At 38.1% G+C, this 10,849-nt stretch overlaps 1 non-coding gene across 1 annotated transcript; it reads right to left on the bottom strand.

Annotated features, from left to right (window-relative positions):
• Positions 1–10,444: 10,444 nt before the first annotated feature.
• LOC125103392 (U6 spliceosomal RNA) lies at positions 10,445–10,551 on the bottom strand. Its single transcript, XR_007128393.1, has one exon. It is a non-coding gene; the product is annotated as a U6 spliceosomal RNA (small nuclear RNA).
• Positions 10,552–10,849: the final 298 nt, after the last annotated feature.

The following is a 10,849-nucleotide window of genomic DNA, read 5'->3' as shown; positions in this document are numbered from 1 at the left end:
ACTTAGCTTTGAGGGACCTCATTTTTCCCAGGAGAGACCTGGATCATATAATTTCTGTCAATCTCTGGAACTCTAAAATTCTAATATCCTAAAAATAAGAATGTCTTTTATTTAATTTGCTCCTAGATAGAATGGGATTTAAATAGTTTTCTGATCGAATAGACATATATCATATTTAAAAACAGAAACAAAGTAAATGTGTAAAATGAGAAAAGTTTCTCCCAAACTTCTGATAATTTTTGTCATCTTGAAGTCACCCCTGCCTGAGGAAACAACTCTGGGATTAGTAGCTTGTAGACAAATTTCATGCTTGGCAGCACTTCCCCTTGGTATCCAAAAATTTAAACTATAAAACTTATGAATATAGTTTGAGTTTTTATTCTCAGATGCAGCTGAAAACAAACATAGGTCTAAACCATACACAAAATTCCCAAATTCAGGAGACACCTCCCCTTTTCTGAAGGTTGTTTCAAGTTTAGACTGACAATCCCTATCACTTACTTGTAACAAAGTGAACTTTTCTATGTCCTCCTAGAAAATGAAGCTTCATTTCTCAAACATCTCCATAGGCTCATGTCAGGCACAAGCAAAGCATACTTAATAAACAATTTAAGTGGTCTATCATTGTTGGGGTTGATTTATCTCCCAAGTATGGATGAAAAATGTGAGAAAAATCAAGGTGAGAAGAGAATGGCCATCCTTTACTCATATTCTGGGCCTAGGATCAGTCTCAGTTCAAGCTCTGACTTTATTGATCGTATTTTTCATTCTTAAGGAAGGCTCTGGTGAAATGATAATTTACTTATACGAACCTCACGAGACTAAGATTTTACAGAGCAGTAGAGTTCACTTATAGTTTTTCCAGACTTTTCCACATTCTTATGCAAAGCAAGTATTAAGGAGAAGGTGTTAACACAATTGGTTGATTTAAGATTGATTTCATAACTTTTATTCAATTCCTCCAGGGCTAAGTAACATATTAACTTGTATTTCTAGGCAGGAAATAAATAGTCACAAAGTTTATATATTTCATGCTTCAGCATTTTATAAACTTTGGGATCTATTTTAGATAAATTTAATACATTCAGTAAGTGGTTTTGTGATTATTTGCCCTCTTATTTCAAATAGTGTAAAGGAAAAAGTGTAATATTCAGTTTTCTACACTTGTACTATTTAAAAACATGAAAATTCATAATTTTTTGTGGAGACTGGTCAGGACAACAAAGATTACAATTTAATTTTCAATAATTATGTCACTTGCCTTAAATTTGCCTTTTAATTATTGCTGTCACTTAAAGATTTTTGGTGGTTATATTGATATAAAAATAATAATAATAATAGGGGTGCATGGGTGGCTTAGTGAGTTAAGCGTCTGACTCTTGATTTCAGCTCAGGTCGTGGTCTCAGGGTCCTGAGATTTGGCCCTTCATCAGGCTCTGTGCTCAGCATGGAGACTTCTTGAAATTCTCTCTCTCCCTTCACCTCTGCCCTTTCCCCTGCTCATGTACTCTCTATCTCTTTCTAAAATAAATAAATAAATATAATCTTTAAAAATGTAATCAGAATACTACCCATAACCTTTGTAAGATTCTCACAAACTTTAAAAAATCAGGTAAGATTAATGGCATAAGTATCAAGAAGTTTCACATGTACTTTGTGAAATGATTACTATAATCATGTTAATTAATGCATCAATCATGTCACATAGTTATCTTTGAGTTATACACCCATTAGAGTAGTGGTAGAAGGAAGAGAGTGATCAATTTTATATGAATGTCTTTAAGGAAGTATTTACTACAAGATGTTTATGTTGAGACTAGGATCATGAGTATCATATTTTAGAATTGGGAATACAAATTGCACAGAAAATAATCAACAAAGCATGACAGACTTGCTTGCAAGACTGAGGTCCTGCTTGCAAATTTGTCCTTTGCCTGGGGTCTGGAAACTTAAATTTTAGGAGTGTTTCTACCATGCCCTGATAAGAATGATTCATTACATCTAAACTATCTATATAAATAATACAGCTGTTGCTGCATACTTGGTTTCCTTCTGGGAGTCTGGAAATTTGGTATGTGCTAGGGAGCTAGCCAGAGGGTGCCTACATAGCCAAGCCCCATTAAAAATCCTGGGCACTGAGTAGGAGTCAAGATGGCAGAGAAGTAGCAGGCTTGAGACTACTTCAGGTAGCAGGAGATCAGCTAGATAGCTTATCTAAAGATTGCAAACACCTACAAATCCAATGGGAGATCGAAGAGAAGAAGAACAGCAATTCTAGAAACAGAAAATCAACCACTTTCTGAAAGGTAGGACTGGCGGAGAAGTGAATGCAAAGCAACGGGAAGATAGACCATGGGGGGAGGGGCCGGCTCCCGGCAAGTGGCGCAGCAACGGAGCACACAATCAGGACTTTTAAAAGTCTGTTCCGCTGAGGGACATCGCTCCAGAGGCTTAACCGGGGTGAAGCCCATGCGGGGTCAGCATGGCCTCAGGTCCCGCAGGGTCACAGAAGGATCGGGGGTGTCTGAGTGTCGCAGAGCTTACAGGTATTAGAACAGGGAAGCTGGGTACAGAGACAGAGCCGAGGAGTAAGCTCTAAGCTCGGGGTTACGTTGAACCGGTCGCAGGCTCGGTCAGCTCGGAACACAGCCCGAGACCAGGGTGACAGGAGTAATTGGGCGCTGTTCTCTGAGGGCACACGGAGGAGGGGGGCCCTGGGCTCTCGGCTCCTCCAGGCCAGAGACTGGGAGGCCGCCATCTTCATTCCCGTCCTCCGGAACTCTACGGAAAGTGCTCAGGGAACAAAAGCTCCCGAAAGCAAACCCGAGAGGATTACTCAGCCCGGCCCCTGGTAAGGGTGGTGCAACTCCGCCTGGGGCAAAGACACTTGAGAATCACTACAACAGGCCCCTCCCCCAGAAGATCAACAAGAAACCCAGCCAGGACCAAGTTCACCTACCTACGAGTGCACTTTCAATACCAAGGAGAGCAGCAGAATTCCAGAGGAGGAGAAAGCAAAGCACGGAAATCATGGCTTTCTCCCCATGATTCTTTAGCCTTGCAGTTAATTTAATTTTTATTTCTTTTTCATTCTTCTGCCAATTTTTTTTAACTTTTACCCTTTTCTTTTTAAATGTTTTTTAACTACTTTAATATATATATATATATATATATATATATATATATATATATATATTTCTTTTTTATATTTTTCTTTATTCATTTTCTTTTTTTAAATAGTTTTTTTTTTTTCTTTCTGAACCCCTTTTTATCCCCTTTCTCCCCCCTCATGATTTGGGATCTCTTCTGATTTGGTTAAAGCATATTTTCCTGGGGTTGTTGCCACCCTTTTAGTATTTATACTCTTATCTGGACAAAATGACAAGGCAGAAAAATTCACCACAAAAAAAAGAACAAGAGGCAGTACCAAAGGCTAGGGACCTAATCAATACAGACATAGGTAATATGTCAGATCTAGAGTTCAGAATGATGATTCTCAAGGTTCTAGCCAGGCTCGAAAAAGGCATGGAAGATATTAGAGAAACCCTCTCGGGAGATATAAAAACCCTTACTGGAGAAATAAAAGAACTAAGATCTAACCAAGTTGAAATAAAAAAAGCTATTAATGAGGTGCAATAAAAAATGGAGTCTCTCACAGCTAGGATAAATGAGGCAGAAGAAAGAATTAGCGATATAGAAGACCAAATGACAGAGAATAAAGAAGCTGAGCAAAAGAGGGACAAACAGCTACTGGACCATGAGGGGAGAATTCGCGAGATAAGTGACACCATAAGATGAAACAACATTAGAATAATTGGGATTCCAGAAGAAGAAGAAAGAGAGAGGGGAACAGAAGATATATTGGAGAGAATTATAGGAGAGAATTTTCCCAATATGGCAAAGGGAACAAGTATCAAAATCCAGGAGGTTCAGAGACACCCCCATCAAAATCAATAAGAATAGGTCCACACCCCATCACCTAATAGTAAAATTTACAAGTCTTAGTGACAAAGAGAAAATCCTGAAAGCAGCCCGGGGAAAAAAGTCTGTAACATACAATGGTAAAAATATTAGATTGGCAGAAGACTTATCCACAGAGACCTGGCAGGTCAGAAAGAGCTGGCATGATATATTCAGAGTACTAAACGAGAAAAACATGCAGCCAAGAATACTATATCCAGCTAGGCTATCATTGAAAATAGAAGGAGAGATTAAAAGCTTCCAGGACAAACAAAAACTGAAAGAATTTGCAAACACCAAACCAGCTCTACAGGAAATATTGAAAGGGGTCCTCTAAGCAAAGAGAGACCCTAAAAGTAGTAGATCAGAAAGGAACAGAGACAATATACAGTAACAGTCACCTTACAGGCAATACAACGGCACTAAATTCATATCTCTCAATAGTTACTGTGAATGTTAATGGGCTAAATGCCCCAATCAAAAGACACAGGGTATCAGAATGGATAAAAAAACAAAACCCATCTATATGTTGCCTACAAGAAACTTCTTTTAAACCCCAAGACACCTCCAGATTTAAGGTGAGGGGGTGGAAAAGAATTTACCATTCTAACAGATATCAGAAGAAAGCAGGAGTGACAATCCTTATATCAGATCAATTAGATTTTAAGCCAAAGACTATAATAAGAGATGAGGAAGGACACTATATCATACTCAAAGGATCTGTCCAACAAGAAGATCTAACAATTTTAAATATCTATGCCCCTAACGTGGGAGCAGCCAACTATATAAACCAATTAATAACAAGATCAAAGAAACACATCAACAATAATATAATAATAGTAGGGGACTTTAACACTCCCCTCACTGAAATGGACAGATCATCCAAGCAAAAGATCAACAAGGAAATAAAGGCCTTAAATGACACACTGGACCAGATGGACATCACAGATATATTCAGAACATTTCATCCCAAAGCAAAAGAATACACATTCTTCTCTAGTGCACATGGAACATTCTCCAGAATACATCACATCCTCGGTCCTAAATCAGGTCTCAACCGGTATCAAAAGATTGGGATCATTCCCTGCATATTTTCAGACCACAACGCTCTGAAGCTAGAACTCAATCACAAGAGGAAATTTGGAAAGAACCCAAATACATGGAGACTAAACAGCATCCTTCTAAAGAATGAATGGGTCAACCAGGAAATTAAAGAAGACTTGAAAAAATTCATGGAAACAAATGATAATGAAAACACAATAGTTCAAAATCTGTGGGACACAACAAAGGCAGTCCTGAGAGGAAAATATATAGCAGTACAAGCCTTTCTCAGGAAACAAGAAAGGTCTCAGGTACACGACCTAACCCTACACCTAGAGGAGCTGGAGAAAGAACAAGAAAGAAACCCTAAACCCAGCAGGAGAAGAGAAATCATAAAGATCAGAGCAGAAATCAATGAAATAGAAACCAAAAAACAATAGAACAAATCAACGAAACTAGGAGCTGGTTCTTTGAAAGAATTAATAAGATTGATAAACCCCTGGCCAGACTTATCAAAAAGAAAAGAGAAAGGACCCAAATAAATAAAATCATGAATGAAAGAGGAGAGATCACAATTAACACCAAAGAAATACAGACAATTATAAGAACATACTATGAGCAACTCTACGCCAACAAATTTGACAATCTGGAAGAAATGGATGCATTCCTAGAGACATATAAACGACCACAACTGAACCAGGAAGAAATAGAAAGCCTGAACAGACCCATAACCAGTAAGGAGATTGAAACAGGCATCAAAAATTTCCAGACAAACAAAAGCCCAGGGCCAGACGGCTTCCCGGGGGAAATCTACCAAACATTTAAAGAAGAACTAATTCCTATTCTCCTGAAACGGTTCCAAAAAATAGAAATGGAAGGAAAACTCCCAAACTCATTTGATGAGGCCAGCATCACCTTGATCCCAAAACCAGACAAGGATCCCATCAAAAAAGAGAACTACAGACCAATATCCTTGATGAACACAGATGCAAAAATTCTCACCAAAATACTAGCCAATAGGATTCAACAGTACATTAAAAGGATTATTCACCATGACGAAGTGGGATTTATTCCAGGGCTCCAAGGTTGGTTCAACATCCGCAAATCAATCAATGTGATACAACACATTAATAAAAGAAAGAACAAGAACCATATGATACTCTCAATAGATGCTGAAAAAGCATTTGACAAAGTACAGCATCCCTTCTTGATCAAAACTCTTCAAAGTGTAGGGATAGAGGGCACATACCTCAATATTATCAAAGCCATCTATGAAAAACCCACCACAAATATCATTCTCAATGGAGAAAAACTGAAAGCTTTTCCGCTAAGGTCAGGAACATGGCAGGGATGTCCATTATCACCACTGCTATTCAACATATTACTAGAAGTCCTAGGCTCAGCAATCAGACAACAAAAGGCAATTAAAGGCATCCAAATTGGCAAAGAAGAAGTCAAACTATCACTCTTCGCAGATGGTATGATACTATATGTGGAAAACCCAAAAGACTCCACTCCAAAACTGCTAGAACTTGTACAGGAATTCAGTAAAGTGTCAGGATATAAAATCAATGCACAGAAATCAGTTGCATTTCTCTAAACCAACAACAAGACAGAAGAAAGAGAAATTAAGGAGTCCATCCCATTTACAATTGCACCCAAAACTATAGGATACCTAGGAATAAACCTAATCAAAGAGGCTAAGAATCTATACACAGAAAACTATAAAGTACTCATGAAAGAAATTGAGGAAGACACAAAGAAATGGAAAAATGTTCCATGCTCCTGGATTGGAAGAATAAATATTGTGAACATGTCTATGCTACCTAAAGCAATCTACACATTTAATGCAATTCTTATCAAAGTACCATCCATTTTTTTCAAAGAAATGGAACACATAATCCTAAAATATATATGGAACCAGAAAAGACCTCGAATAGCCAAAGGAATATTGAAAAAGAAAGCCAAAGTTGGTGGCATCACAATTCCGGACTTCAAGCTCTATTACAAAGCTGTCATCATCAAGACAGCGTGGTACTGACACAAAAACAGACACATACATCAATGGAACAGAATAGAGAGACCAGAAAGAGACCCTCAACTCTATGGTCAACTCATCTTCGATAAAGCAGGAAAGAATGTCCAATGGAAAAAAGACAGCCTCTTCAATAAATGGTGTTGGGAAAATTGGACAGCCACATGCAGAAAAATGAAATTGGAACATTTCCTTACACCACACACGAAAATAGACTCAAAATGGATGAAGGACCTCAATGTGAGAAAGGAATCCATCAAAATCCTTGAGGAGAACACAGGCAGCAACCTCTTCGACCTCAGCCGCACAACATCTTCCTAGGAACATAGCCAAAGGCAAGGGAAGCAAGGGCAAAAATGAACTATTGGGATTTCATCAAGATCAAAAGCTTTTGCACAGCAAAGGAAACAGTTAACAAAACCAAAAGACAACTGACAGAATGGGAGAAGATATTTGCAAACGACATATCATTTAAGGGGCTAGTGTCCAAAATCTATAAAGAACTTAGCAAACTCAACACCCAAAGAACAAATAATCCAATCAAGAAATGGGCAGAAGACTTGAACAGACATTTCTGCAAAGAAGACATCCAGATGGCCAACAGACACAAGAAAAAGTGCTCCACATCACTCGGCATCAGGGAAATACAAATCAAAACCACAATGAGATATCACCTCACACCAGTCAGAATGGCTAAAATTAACAAGTCAAGAAATGACAGATGCTGGCGAGGATGTGGAGAAAGGGGAACCCTCCTACACTGTTGGTGGGAATGCAAGCTGGTGCAACCACTCTGGAAAACAGCATGGAGGTTCCTCAAAATGCTGAAAATAGAACTACCCTATGACCCAGCAATTGCACTGCTGGGTATTTACCCTAAAGATACAAACGTAGTGATCCGAAGGGGCACGTGCACCCGAATGTTTATAGCAGCCATGTCTACAATAGCCAAACTATGGAAAGAACCTAGATGTCCATCAATGGATGAATGGATAAAGAAGATGTGGTATATATACACAATGGAATACTATGCAGCCATGAAAAGAAATGAAATCTTGCCATTTGCGATGACATGGATGAAACTAGAGGGTATCATGCTTTCGAAATAAGTTAATCGGAGAAAGACAACTATCATATGATCTCCCTGATATGAGGGAGTGGAGATGCAACATGGGGGGTTAAGGGGGTAGAAGAAGAGTAAATGAAACAAGATGGGATTTGGAGGGAGACGAACCATAATTGACTCTTAATCTCACAAAACAAACTGAGGGTTGATGGGGGGAGGGGGTTTGGGGGGTTGGGGTTATGGACATTTGGGAGGGTATGTGCTATGGTGAGTGCTGTGAAGTATGTAAACCTGGCGATTCACAGACCTGTACCCCTGGGGATAAAAATATATTATATGTTTATAAAAAATAAAATTAAGTTAAAAAAAAATCCTGGGCACTGAGTTTCTAAGGAGCTTCCCTGCTAGACATTTCACATTTATTGTTACAACTTATTGCTGGGAGAATTTAATGCATCTGTGTGACTCCACCTGGTAGAAGATCCTGGAAACTTGTGCCTGGTTTCCTCCAGATGTCACTCCTCCATGTTCTCCCTTCCTCCTATGTATTTGTATCCTTTAGTTGTAATAAATTACAACTGTATGATGTATGCTTATTTCTATGAATCCTCCTAGCAAATCAGCCTCAGGGTAGTCTTGGAGAGACAGTACAGGATACATTTTTTGGGAGGTCACCTTTGGCAGAGAAAACAATAGTGGTCAGAGACAAGGACCACTTGTAAAAAAGGAAACACATTCTATTTTGGGAACTGCTCCTCATTTTGAATGATTCTGCTAAGATGGGGAGGACAATTATACAAGGAGCCAAAGAGAACCTTAAACATTATCTAGCTATTTGGTTATTTCCCTTCTTAAGTGCTTCTATTAGTTCAATTCTTATTTGACCAAGTCTTCTTCAATGCTTCTTACTGAGAATGAGCACAGAAAGGTAGTAATAGTTCAACTGAACATCACTTAGTCGAACATCGCTGCTCCAAGAAAACTGTTCTGATTCCAACCAGTGAAAAATGGAATCTGTCCATGGTCTTATTTTTCAAAATATTTATTCTAAAGTAAGCTCCTTGAGAGGATTATGCATGTGTGTGTGTGTGTGTGTGTGTGTGTGTGTGAGAGAGAGAGAGAGAGAGAGAGAGAGTTTTAAGATTATTTTATTTGCAAGACAGAGAGAGACAGAGAGAACATGAGCAGAAAGGAGGGGGAGAAGCAGGGTCCCTGCTAAGCTGGGCTCTATCCCAGGACCCTGGGACCATGACCTGAACTGAAAGTAGACATTTAACTGACTGAGCCACACAGGTGCCCAAGAAGGAGCGTATTTTATTTGTTTTTATTTTTCCTTAATGCAGTGCCTAGCATAGTGTTTAATTAATGGAAGACATTTAATAAATATATTTATGATCCCTTATGAGATTATGAGCTTCTTACAAGATGGGACCATATTTTATTCATCTTTGTATCTCTGTAATCTAGTATAACATCTGGTTTACATTATCCATTCTTTCATTTCCAGGATATTTATTGAACATCTATGATGTGGCACATACAGTTCTAGGTGCTTATAATTAAATAGCAAACAAGATAATGGGGCTCCCAGTCACATGGGAGCTGAATAAATGCTTGTTGAATTCAGTGGTATTTATCATTCAGACTCTTGACTTCCCACAAGCCTGGCACTGTGAAAGCTGTCCCTATCTTTCTCCTATATTTTATTTGCCTTATTCCCTTATTTGTACACTGTAATTCTGGTTTTGAAACTGGACTAACTACTTCTGCTCTCGTCACTTAGATTTTTACCCTCAGAAATGGCATCAGCTCCTGGTCTAAAACAATTGTAACCAAAATACAGTTGGTATTGGAATATGGCAATTATAAATTGTAATGTGTAATTTAGATGGTGTGTTCCAACAAAGGCAGGAAGTTTTGTTTGTTTGGTTTTCTTCCAGTCTCAGAACTCAGGACAGTACTTTCTCAATAAAAATTTGTGAGCAAGTCAGTTGAATAAATAACCTTATATTAGAATCAAATGAAAGTTTTATCAATGAAATATTATTTAAAATTATGTTTTGAAAGATAATATTACCCAGGATAGCCAAAACATGCAACACATAATGTGAAAGAAGCTGAAAACCTCAAGATGATTCTATAATGAAAGAATTTCCTGAAATGGGAGGCAGAGAATTTGGGCTCTGGGTGCTTTGTCATTAACTTGCAATAATAGGACTTTTGTCTGGTCATTTTAAATTTTGTGCACCTCCCTTTTCTTATCTGTGAATTGAAGATGTTGAAAGAGATTTCTACGTTCTCTTCTACATCAGTATTAAATCCATGTGGTTGTTTAAAAGGAATGATACCTGATGGGTGTTATGTAATTTTGTGTCATCCTTGCTCATGGGCCATGCTACTCTTCTCTGTATGGTTCTCATTTTAGTATATGTGCTGCCGAAGCAAACACCCTGATGGGAGTCACATATAACCTAATTTGACTGGTTCTGTAGACTATTTCTATCAGTTGCTGGTCATTTTCTCATATTCTAAATGTATTAATGTCTCAGACAGCGATGACAATGGTGATGGGTAGGCAAATATCATAGAAACAACAGTATAACTTACAGGAAAAACTCTTTCTAGCAAATGAAGCTTTATAAGAATATAAAATAAAATATTTAGCTAGGGGATGAGTAAGTAGGGAACAAAATAAGATGATGCATTTTTATCTGTCTTTTACAGTGTATTTGAATTTAAGTGGTGAA

This window comes from Lutra lutra, chromosome 6 (assembly GCF_902655055.1).
Source record: "Lutra lutra chromosome 6, mLutLut1.2, whole genome shotgun sequence".
In the NCBI taxonomy this organism is placed as follows: domain Eukaryota; kingdom Metazoa; phylum Chordata; class Mammalia; order Carnivora; family Mustelidae; genus Lutra; species Lutra lutra.
Note: the sequence above shows the minus strand (reverse complement) of the source record. Positions and strands in the feature narration are given on the sequence as shown.